Below are 12,176 nucleotides of genomic sequence, written 5' to 3'. Positions count from 1 at the left end.
GAGTACTTTCCATTCTCTTGGGTATGTGATAGATGGCTGGTTTCCAAGCATGTTTCCCTGCAGTAGGGGGACACCGAGGGGGCATTATGCTGGCTGTGAGCAGTTCTTACATCCACCACTTCTGAAAGACAGACTAAATCCTTTCAAGATAGAAAGGTGTGGGTTTGCCTCTTCCCCATCTTGGCAATTATCCTTTGGCTCCTCCATTTCATACAGTTGTGGAGTGGTTATTTGGGATTAAAGGAGCAATTGAATCTGTACCAGAAATAAGTTTGAGATTCCTCGCCTCCCTGACAAACGTGTTATTACTGCCTGCGCAAAGCGGCATTTACCTGTCTGTCAGAAATACACTTTGTTTTCATTTTGTGTGAAATTCTCTTTTACCTCTGAAAATGCATCTGTGAAATCAAATGAAAGCTTCCAGCAGATATTTCCCAAGGGGAAGCACAAGTCTTCACCCTGCTCATGTGAGTCCTGGCCTCTGAGCAGTACCATCTGCTAATGAAATGCAGTCTTGGTCCACGTGTTTTAAAAATAGAACCCCATGGACTGCCTTCATTTCCAAGGTCCCCACTGCTGCCCTGATTCACACGCTACTTAAGAGATTCCTTTCCTGAATGTTCTCCCTAGTTTTTCCAGAAATAAGTACTTTGCATTTAAAGGGGGGAAGCGTGGTAGCTCTGTGACTACCCTACCTAATTAAGATCCCGGGGCGTGGGTGCTCTCTTGTTTCTGAAATGTGCTCAGAGCTAGCAGCGCATCATCCTCTGGGTGACTCATCCAGTTTTCAGGCTATCATCTCTCACGCTTCATGAAAACCTTGAAAGTGTGTTGTCAAGAGCCAGCTCCAATACGAGTGGTAATACCTACCTAGAGCTTTCGATCTGCAGACTGCTTTCACATCCACTACCTCTTTTGAGCCTTTTAACAATCTCAGGAGGCGATGTTTTCCCACTTTCCAGATCAGAAAATGAAGGCTTGGTGAGGATAGGGGTCTTGCCAAAGTAAAGAACACTATGGATGGCCTAACCCAGCTCTCCTGAGTCGATAGCCCAGGCTTCTTCCACTGCCAAAGAAAAACCATTACTAATTAGACAAAAGTTATGGGACTGGGGCCTGGACCCAGGTATGTGTTGGGTATGTCCACAGTTTCCTGGGGGTTCTAACATGAAGACAGGGCTGAGACCAACTGCATTCCCCCTTACATCCGTCCTCCAGACTCAGCCCTGGGCTCAGGGATCACAATGGAAGTAATCACTTTTCATGTCAGAAGAGGCTGGGGCTTTGTGCATGCGGGTGGGTGGGTGGGTGTGTTGGGGGAGGGGACAGGAGGGGGTCTAATCCGCATATGTACCAGAGGAACTCTGAGAAGTCAGAGAAATGGGGTCCCTCTTCCTTAAGTATCTTATGCTCACTAAGAGAAACAGTGAAGGGGTTTTAGAGAAAGGTGATCAGGTTATAACCACAAATTTGACTGACTTTGCATATTGTACATTGATTTTATGTCATGAGTTTCTCAGCCTCTGCACCATTGACACTTGAGGCCAGATAAGACTTTACTGTGGTGGCTGTCCTGTGTATTTTCGGATGTTTGGCTGCGTCCCCAGTTTCAACCCATTAATGCCAGAAGCAGCCCCCTCTTCCCCAGCTGTGACAGCCAAAAATGTCTCCAGATATTCCCAGATGTCTCCAGGGGAACAAAATCCTCCTTCCTTGTTGACAACTACTGTTTTATTTCATTGTTAAATGTACACATATCTGTCTCCCCCTAACTGTGGGCTACTTGAAGTCAGGGGCTATGCTGTCTGTACTCGCCTCTCTAATCCCCCAACCTGGCAGCATACAGTAGAGACCTTTCAATTCACAGTGGCCACTTAAATTAACCTGTTGTTCCCAGGGTTTGTACTTCACAGTCCTGGTCCCTTGGCCGTAGTTCATTAGAGAAAAGGTGATGCCTAATTCAAACTCAACCGTCAGATTCTCCCTCTTGTTGGAACTGAGACTGATGGGCTCTGTGTCAGCATGGGCTGGTCTTTTGCACAGATGAGTTGGGAGCTGGCAGCAGTCTCTTGCACTATCACATGAACTGAGACACAGAGAAAGCCAATCTTCCAAGAAATAAGAATTAAACCTAGTCAAGCAGAGGCTAGGGACTAGATGCAGCACCTCTGGGTCCATGATGGTTTTTCAGACACTGGCTGCATACCTGTCCTTGGGTTCTAGGAAACATCCCTCCATCTTTATGGCAAACTCCCTTTCTGTAAGTAAAATAGCTTGACTTGGATTTTGATACTTGTAATCAAAGAAACCTTACTAATACATGGGATCTGGCACTGCGTAGCTAGGCAACAAATTTTGTTTAATTATTTGGTGAATGAATCAATGGGCCAGCAGCCAAAAACAAGAGGTAGTGAGAGCAGCAAGGCTTTCTCAGTCACAATAGCACCACTGGTCACCAGGGGTCCACTGGGACGGAGAAATGGCTCTTCCCTCTAGAATTTGCCTGGCCCTCCCTGGAAGCAGAGGCAGATCCAGACACTAGGAGAGGAGGAGTTCCATGGAAGAGTGAGATGTGCAGTAATAAAACCTGATAGGGTGTCGACAAGAATCCAGTCCTCTGGGATTCTAATTCAAATCTTTGAGTCTTTCCAAGCTGGGCTCAGCCTGGGGTAATAGGGTTCCAACTGGCCTACTAAGAATCTAATCATTTACTCAACCACAGCTGCGGCTCCTACAGCACTTCAGGGAAACTCCCATTTCTTAGTTTCCTCCCCCCCCCCACCCCGCTACACCACAATGCAATTTTGTTCCCAGAGCCCTAAGAGTCTCCCAGGATGAGCTGAGATTCCTTCTGGATGTGAGTCTGCCACAGACTGGGATCCGAGGAAAGCTCTCCCAGCCTCCCGTGGGCACACCAGGATTGCATTCAGCTCTAAAAGGTAAAGGACACCTAGTGAGGGGACCAAGCTGAGGTCCTGTGTGACACTGAGGGCAAGCAAACATACCCCTGCATGAGGTCAGGCAGGAGAGACACAGAGAGTCCCTGGCCTGCTGAAAGGTCAGCAGATGAGTCTAAGTGGTGGGATTGATTTCAGTAGTAACCAGCAAGGCTCCACATTACTAAGTAACAGTGGCTACTGACTGTGGCATCAAATAAGTGAAGTCAAAACCACGATGGCTATTATTCAGAATAGCCAAAAGATGGAAACAACCCAACTGTCTATCAGCAGATGAATTGATAAACAAATGTGATGTACACACACAATGGAGCATGTATAGAGTATTCTCCCTTAAAAAGGGATGAAATTCTGGTACATACTACATATATGAATGAACCTCAAGGACATCATGGTCAGCGAAATAAATCAGTCACAAAGAGAAAAAGTTTTATGGTTCCTCTTAAGCACAGTACCTAGAGTAGTCAAATTCATAGAAACAAAGTAAATGGTCGTTGCCAGGCGCTGAGAGGAGGGGGTAATGGAGAGTTGTTGTTTAATGGATATGGTTTCTGTTCGGCAGGATAAAAAGAGTTCTAGAGATTGGTTGCACAACAATATGAATGTACTTAACACTGCTGAAACGGTTAAGTGGTAAGTTTTATGTTATGTGTATTTTACCACAATTTTTAAAAAACAAAGCATAGTGGCCAAGCGTGTCACCAACATGCCAAGGCTGGAGAAACTAGACAACTAACATCTGCTCACTGAACAGACAGCTCTTTGTGAAAGGCTCTTAGCATAAGGCAAACACTGCCAGCTGAGTTTCAGGAAAGGGACTTCTCTGCCTGGGGAGTTTCTCTTGGACAATGTTTTCCTGTAAAACCTCCAAGGCATTTGCACGGCATGTTTCTGAGTCCGTTCTTTTTTTTTTTTTTTTTTTTGCGGTACACGGGCCTCTCACTGTTGTGGCCTCTCCCGTTGCGGAGCACAGGCTCCAGACGCACAGGCTCAGCGGCCATGGCTCACGGGCCCAGCCGCTCTGCGGCATGTAGGATCCTCCCGGACCGGGGCACAAACCCGTGTCCCCTGCAGCGGCAGGTGGACTCTCAACAACTGCACCACCAGGGAAGCCCTCTGAGTCCATTCTTGCTGATCTGTTGTACCATCTGAGGCTGTCTCGGGAAGCTGTGACTCAAAGGCAACCCAAAGAGGGTATGTAATCCTCTCCATTAGCCTTGTAGGTATGGGCTGTCTCTGTCACCAGAGGATCCTAGGAGTTGGGGGTCACAGAGCAGAGACAGACAGATTAATGAACTTTGACAATGAAAGTGCTGGATACCACTGAGATCCCAGGGTATCAAGGTAGATGTTACCATTTCCGTATATTGAAGAGATAAATTTTGGTTGTGAAAGCAACCTTTGGTAGCTTGAAAGAGTAGCCCATAGGAAAGTGGACGGTCAGGAAGAAAACACCTCCTTGGTAAGGACTACCATCCAGAACCATGACGGTGGGCAGCCAGTGGCATAAACAGTCTCCCACAGCCCCACTGAAGCCTAGGCAGGAGGATCCCTCTAGGAATTCCTCCTCTGCTCAGCCTTCCTGGGATACCCCCAGAAGAGTGAGCCACTCCTTCCCAGGGACCCCAGCACTTCCAAATTCAACAGCATCTGGCTTGTTCCATAGGAGGGCCTCACAGACGCAGGGATGAAAGGCACGAGCTCTATACACATTTGTTGCAGGAATGAACCACTGAGGAACACAGGTCCTGACAGCAAGGGACACATCTTGGGGGATCTTTGTCCCCTGCCCCAGCTCCCACAAAGGGAATTACTCCAGCTGACCACAGAGAAAGCCTGAAGGCCTACAATGCAATTTTGACACAAGCATTTCTAATGTGGCAAGTGATCTATACCATGTGGCATCTCTGCCCCAGCATCAAAGCTAAGGGAACCAACCATAGAGCCAAGCATGGCACAGGAAGTCCCCAACATCATTACACAGAGTGTTCACAAACCCCTTCAGGTCTTGGACGAATAAAACTGAACCTGAGCACCGTGCCCTTTTATAAAGAGGGTTATAGCAGCACCATGCTCTACATATCGAGGGTTCCTGGTAGTGAAGACTCTACATTCCCTCCCAAGGGCCTGTCTTTCCAATACAGCATCCTAGGAGCCTGCCCTAGGGAGGAAAGTTGAGTCTCCCATCCTGGTCCACAAAGAAGCTGGTCTTTTAGAAGAACAATCACAATAAGGCTGTGTGTCGCATGAACTCAAAGCAATGACTTTTAGAGTGAGACAGCTTGATTCCACCACTTATTGACTCTATGAACTTGATCCTCTCTGTGTCTCAGTTTCCCCGTGTGTAAAATGAAGATAATAATCCCAACTTCCCAGAATTTCTAAGTACATTGAAAGAGGGCTTGCACCAAGCCTGGCTTATAAGACTCAGCAAATTTCAGGTTCCCCCTGCCCCTCTGGGCTGACTCTCCCTCCTCCCACCCCCTGATGTGGACCCCATATGGTCCTCTAGAGCACCCTACACAGGCTTCCTTCCCCTACCAGGATAGTACTTGTTTCACCGAAACTCCAATTTCCCCAGTTTCTGTCAACAGATAACCATCAAGACCTGAGGCATCCTTGGGACCACAGGTCTGTGAGTCCTCAGCGCTTACCTGTAGACTCTGCACATAAAGAGGAATCACCCAGAGGAGGATGCAGGGGGTGTGGAATTCTCATAAGGGAATATTGGGGATAAGGAGACATTCAGAAACTCCCAGGAACAGTCTCCCATCCCATAAGCACAACAGGACAGCCTTTCAGCAGCGAATCCACAGCTGAAAACCCTTCCACTGACAGGCTAAAGTGATCAGTTTTTCCTGAATTCCCCCTCTCCCATCCTCCTTCTTCCAAGACAGCATTTGAGGGTGGATGACTTGCCTATTTGCACAGTAGTGCCTCCCAGTTTTATTGCAAATTAAACATGCACACATTATAAACAAACAATAGATGCTTCTAGAGCAAATATACAGCTTTCAGACCCTTCATAAATTCTTCAAGAGGAGCTCTTTGCGGTTTATAGCCTCAATACAATTTTGAGTGAGTTACAGCCCTGTGGGGATGTCAGGAAGGAGACCGCTCACTTAGGGGGCCCTGAGAGTGAGATTCTCCACTCTCCCGTCTTGCTGGCAACTTGTTCAGGGTTGGAGTGGGGTGAAGGTCCAGTCTCACCCTGGCCCACACTCACTTTTTCTCCATGCCTTTTGATTTCTTATAAGATTCTCTTTCTCTAGCAAGCTCAGAATTCACCCCTGCTCGCCAAATACCAGGATTCTGGGACTAGGAAAATTGTATCCACTCACCTACTGTTACTGCTTTGAAGTCTCACTTAGGGATACCAAGGCCCAGAGAGGTTAAGAAACTTACCAACAAGCGGCAGAGCCAAGACCAGAACACAGATCTTCTGACTCCCAGCTCAGTCCTCTTCCTAACACATTGTGGATCCAGGAATCTGACTTAAATGAAGGGGCTTTTAAATACTTGGAATACTCAAAACTCTGGATAATCGTGTGCTGTAAAGGGCAGGAAGTCAGAGCAAGAAGCTGAAGCCCAGCTGTGGCAGATAGAGTTAGGATGCCAAAACACAAATCAGGAGCTAATTGGAGGGAACAGAACAGGATGGGGTGTGGCCAGGTTCTCATTCCTGAAGCAAGACATAGGAAACACGTGCAGGACCAGTCGCAAGCAGGGAGATGGATAGGAAGCACAGGGATTTCCAGCACTGAATCCGGGAACGAGTTTACACTTAGAGCATCCCTCACTTCCATGGACTGAGTTTAGTGTCCTTGTAGAATCTGTACCTCACACCAACAATTTGCTCTGCGTCTTAGAGCAAGTCAACAGAAGCACCATACAAGCAGGTCCTAAGCTCAAGTGGGTGATTTCCAACTCAGGAGATTGCCCCATGCCACACAGAGAATGGCATCTCGAGGTCTTCTGTGGGCCTCATGTGACCCTGGCAGGGGCGGGCTCCAGCAGAGATAGGTAGGTGCTTGGATAGTAGCTCATGCCCTACCTTGTTCAGATGAGGAAACCAAGACTCAGAGAGGCCGGCTTGCTGAAAATAACACAGGTGGAAACCAGAAGACTCATTTAACTCTGGCCTTCAGACTCCCATTCCCGTGTTCCTCTACCCCACCAAGCTTCCCCTGAACTACCTCCATGGCCTTGCTGCCTTCCTAAACTACATGTTATAGGTGATGATGTTTTTTTAATTAATTCAGCTTTATTTTTTGAGGATGTTGTCAGTGTCACAATACCCCTTGAGAACATTGCCAAAACTCTAGAAGTCGTCTCTCTCTAACCCTCATGTGCATAGAGTCTGTGAAGAGGTGAGAGAAAACAGGCAGTGGTAGAGAGCGGAGGTCAAGGTGAGTGAGTGACTTTCCATGCATTGTGGTTGCCTGGCCTTTCCCCTGCTTCTTGTAGGATCACCTCTTGTGGGAGGAAGGAAGCACCATGGAGATAGTTCCTTTGTCTCTTCTTGTCCCCTCCCTGGGTATCCCCATTTGACTCTAGACAGCTAAGACTATCTTTCCATAAGGAAATAATCTGTAATAGTGAAAAAAGCAAAAAGAAAGAAAGGATTCTAAATGACCAAGAGTCAAGAAAAGCATATTATATTATTAGCTAGGATAATGTGTAGCTATTATAAGTGGCATTTATGAAGTTTATAATGTGGGAAAATACAGTCTGCAAAGTCTTCAGTACAGAATGTAACAAATACATGAGAACTAGAAACAGAACTCTGCATAGGGAAAAGGCTGAGTTAGAAGCGTAACTAAGTATTAACCATAGATTGTCTGAGTAGTAAGACTATAAGACATTGTCACGGACAGAATGTTTGTGTGTCCCTCCCCCCTGCCCCCTCCAAATTCATATGTTGAGACCCTCATGTGATGCTAGTAGGAGGTGAAGCCTTTGGGAGGTGATTAGGTCATGAGAGTGGCGCCTTCAGGAATGAGATTAGTGCCCTTATAAAAGAGACCCCAGAGAGTTTTCCCACCCCTTCCTTCATGTGAGAACACAGCAAAAAGATAGGCATCTATGAACCAGAAAGCAGGCTCTTACCACATGCCATATCAGTGGATACCTTGATCTTTGACTTTCCTGCTTCCAAAACTGTGAGAAATAAATGTTTCTTGTTTGAGCCACTCAGTTTATGATGTTTCTGTTATAGCAGCCGTGTCATATTTTTTCTCTACTTTCTGTTTCTCTAGTTTTCAACTTTCTATAATGAATATAAATTTTATAACAAAAAAAACTGACTTTATTTTTTAAACTTTTCTTTCCAAATGGTGCCAAAATTTTAGAGAACATAGAGTATAGTGATTAAGACTCGGCTCAGATAGACTTGTTTGACTCTCAGGGTTAATTGCTTGTTGTTTATCCCTCTGTGCCTCCATTTTCTCTTTCAAACAGTTCGGATAAAAAATAATGCATGCCTCATGTTGTCCTCATGAGGATTAAATGGGATAAAGTATGAAAAGCACCTTTCCCAACACCTGGCACGTAATAGGTTCTTCATAAGTGTGCAGCAACTATTACTGTTGTCGTTGTTATTGTGCTAAGGCCAGTGCACGAGCTGGTGGTCAAGAGCACACAAAGGGTCAAGAAAAGCCTGGGTCCCCCCTGTGGGTGGACTAGACCCTGAGGATAGTAAATGAAGATGGCAGTGCTAGAGCAAGCTTTCCTAAAGAGCTACCGGCTGGTCTGCGGTGAGAAGTTCCTGTGCAAAGGACATTGGCCAGTTAGCAGAGTCACCGTTCCACTTCACTGTGAGTTTCCTGACTCTGGACCTTCTCAGGACAGAATTACACTTTGTGGGTGGTTTAACTGTATATAAAATTTCCCAAGGAGGAAGACCCCCCCCAAGTTGTTTTCCAGACACGTACGTGTTCTTTTGATTGGAACCTAAATTCTTACATTATAAGGACTGTTCCTGCAGCCAGAAGCATTCACCAATAAATGATGAGAGATCGGACAGGATAACAATAGAATTCCAAATAGCAGTTGTGTTTCTCTGAAGAACATGACTAGTCTGTGTCCAAGAAGTTCCATTAGCTCTTGGCATTGAGGATATGTGACTTGGAAAATAGCAGTCATTTTTTCCAAAGTGACAGATTTCCTTAAAATAAATGAATGGATTCCCTTTATCCAGGTCCTGAAAATCCTGTCTGAGCAGATTCTAGACCATCACCTCTCTGGTCTGATGATTGTATTATTCATTTACAGACAGTCTTGGATTATTCGATGCATAGAAGGTCCTCCATGGGGGCAGGCCCTCCTTGCTGCTTATAGACCTTAAGTATAAAACCGGTATCTAGAGTGAAGATAAAAATCAGAGGATTTATACCGATAAAGCACCTGAGCAATGCCTGTGGAGACTTATGGGACAGAAAGTTACTGTTTGCAAGATATGTTGATGACATGCTGTTGGTTTAAAATAACTATGAGTCCACTGAGCCCAGTGCTTTCCGCCATTTTTTAAGCTCAACGGTGAGAGGATCCTCCAAATGAGCCTGCATTCCTTCAGAGGTATCCAGGACACTTCGTGCATATGTCAATCAGTGGCGCTCCAACCCATTATTAGGCTATCCATCCCCGTGAGAAACTGAGGGAGCAAAGTCCCAGAGACTGAGAACTGCACATGTCACCTCCTTGTCTTGTTTCCAGGTGGCAACATCTCTGGATACATAACCTCCACCATTTCTCCCATTTCCAGTGCTGATGGAATAAATGTTTATGAAGAGTAGAATCCATTTTATGGAGTGCAGGTTTTAATGAATACAGCTGTGTGTTTACCCCCAATTTATCCGCTGGTTTTTGGCAATAAAATTTGAATGCATCTGAAGGAGATTTTCATAGTTCTATAAAGAAAGGCAGCTTATGGCATAAAAAGCTTACAGCTTTTCAGAGAAAAAAGAAAAATTGAAGCTGGGAGTGGTTTAAAATATTTGCTTGTATCTCCTAGAAGAAATGAACCATCATATCCGTGCCCAGGGTCTTTGAGGTCTGTAGCAGGAAATCCTCCTACTATTTGACGATTCCATTTCCGCGGTGACTGGCACTTTTCAGAAGCAAAGTGATTGCTTTTCTTCTAGATTTCTTTCAGGCATTATCGTTATTATTGCCATCACTGCTAGATTAGGCACTAGTTTTGCCTAAAGCAACAAATCATCAAAAATGCATAGCTTTCAAGGCTCTCCCTAAGTTACCAGTACACCTATAATGAATCTTATATTATCACTGTTGCATTTTTATTTCTATCAGACCAGAACTCTCCAGGGATCTGAAAAACTCCCTCCACCTTTGTGAGCAGAAAAGCATTTCAAGGCTCCATAGATTTCTCCCAGAAAAATCAAAATAGTATTGCCTGGAGAATTCAGACCCCATGTTGCTTTTGCCTGAAGTAACAAGAATATTTCATTCTACATTGCCTTTAATCCTCCTCCCGGCTGTGAGAAATTCTACCATACTGGAATGGAGACCTAGATGCAATGTACAGTGGGCCCTCAGTAATGTGGGTCAACCAGCCGAGGGATAAGTCCTGTGGTGGGCAATACTGTGAGCTTGTGGAGGTAGGGACCCAGACTCACTTGTTCTCCAACCTCCAGCACCTAGTAGAGGATCCTTGAATGCTTGTTGAAACTCAGCGAGCTCAGTTAAAAGAGGCTGGTTCCGGTAAGAGCAACTAGATAGTCGAGGACTCAGGGTCTGACAGGTAGAGTTTGTTTTGCACTGACTTAGGCAAGGCCAGGCCATGATGGAGTGTGATGTGGGGGAAACAGGACAGGGCGTGATGAGTACCAAAATGGAAGAGCTTGGTATTGGGGGAGATGCATACAGAGAGGTGATGGCAATTCTAATGATCCCTCTACTCCTAGCAGGACTTCAGCCGGTAATTTGGAAGAAAGGAGATTTCAGCACCTCTCCACCAGCACCCCTAGCTGAGAGGGGAGAAATGAACTGGGTGTTAAGTTCCAGCCACAGAGAGTTTAAGTCGGGCCCCAGTCACGGAGAGAGATTGTAATACAGGGCATGACAGCCAGGCAACTACATCCGATACTGAATCAGGCAGTGCCAGGACTGGTGGCCTCTCGAACAAGCAGAGTTCATCATTGGCCCTCAAACGTCAAGTCTGGAAGCGTGACTTAACTCCAAGCTCCCCAGGGATGGATGTCAGGCTACTAACGTAAGCTGTGTCCTGGTCAGGAATGGCTGAGGATTTATGAGGTCTTGGAACTGCAAGTAGGAGGAGCTGAATGAGGCCAAGACACAGCAGAGAACAACTTGCTGTTCTTCCCAGTTTCTACCAAGGGTTCAGAGGCATGATAGTTTAGGCTCAAATTGAACGAAAACAGTACATTCTGGCAGAATGATTATTAAAAGATGGTCTTAGCCTGATTTCCTTTCTTTGTTAATTGAAGGAAAAGAGCAGGTTGTACGGTATCTTTTTCTAGGTAGCCGATCTAAGGTCTCGATTCCTTAAGTGTCTGACACAAGGTTGAGGGAGGTTGGTAAGTAGGTTGGATGTGTCTTGCTTTGGGGAATCTTGTCCAGTGTTGACTGTGCTGCCTCAGTGTAACCAGGCAACCAGATGATTTTATCAAGACGTCAAAGGCAGGAAAACTGGTCAAGTTCCACATACGAGTGCTCTGGCGAAAGGTATGCTGGGGGCTTCCGGGAGTAGATGAGGAGAGGAAGGAGGAAAGAAACCACTCACAATGACCATGGCACAGAGAGTAGGAGAAAGAGAGGACAGAGGTCATGATGGAAAGAGGAAAGGAGACTTTCTCATTCAAGATCCCAGGTGTCCAGGGATTATGTATATGCCTCTTGCAGCCAACTGAAGTCTAAAAAAGGACACAGAATCTTTATCCTTCTCTCCTCCCACCATCATCCAACTCTGAGTCTTTAAAGATGATATTCTACACCCATTGTATCAGTTGGGGTTCAATCAGAAAAAGAGAGTCCTCCCAGTTTTCCAAATAGGGAAGTTTTTAACATAGGGAATTAGACACATACACAAACAGGAGCAAAGATCAGGGTAGCAGCTGCCACAGTCCATGAAATGAAGAAGTGGTCAAAGCAGGGAAGGAGCTTCAGACAACCTCCGCTGTCCACAGCTCAGAGCAAGTGACATAGGAGATCTCCCAGAGGTGCTGCTAACTTCAGGAA

Source organism: Pseudorca crassidens, chromosome 9, assembly GCF_039906515.1.
Source record: "Pseudorca crassidens isolate mPseCra1 chromosome 9, mPseCra1.hap1, whole genome shotgun sequence".
In the NCBI taxonomy this organism is placed as follows: Eukaryota; Metazoa; Chordata; class Mammalia; order Artiodactyla; family Delphinidae; genus Pseudorca; species Pseudorca crassidens.
The sequence above is the reverse complement of the archived record's forward strand: the minus strand, read 5'-3'. Positions refer to the sequence as shown.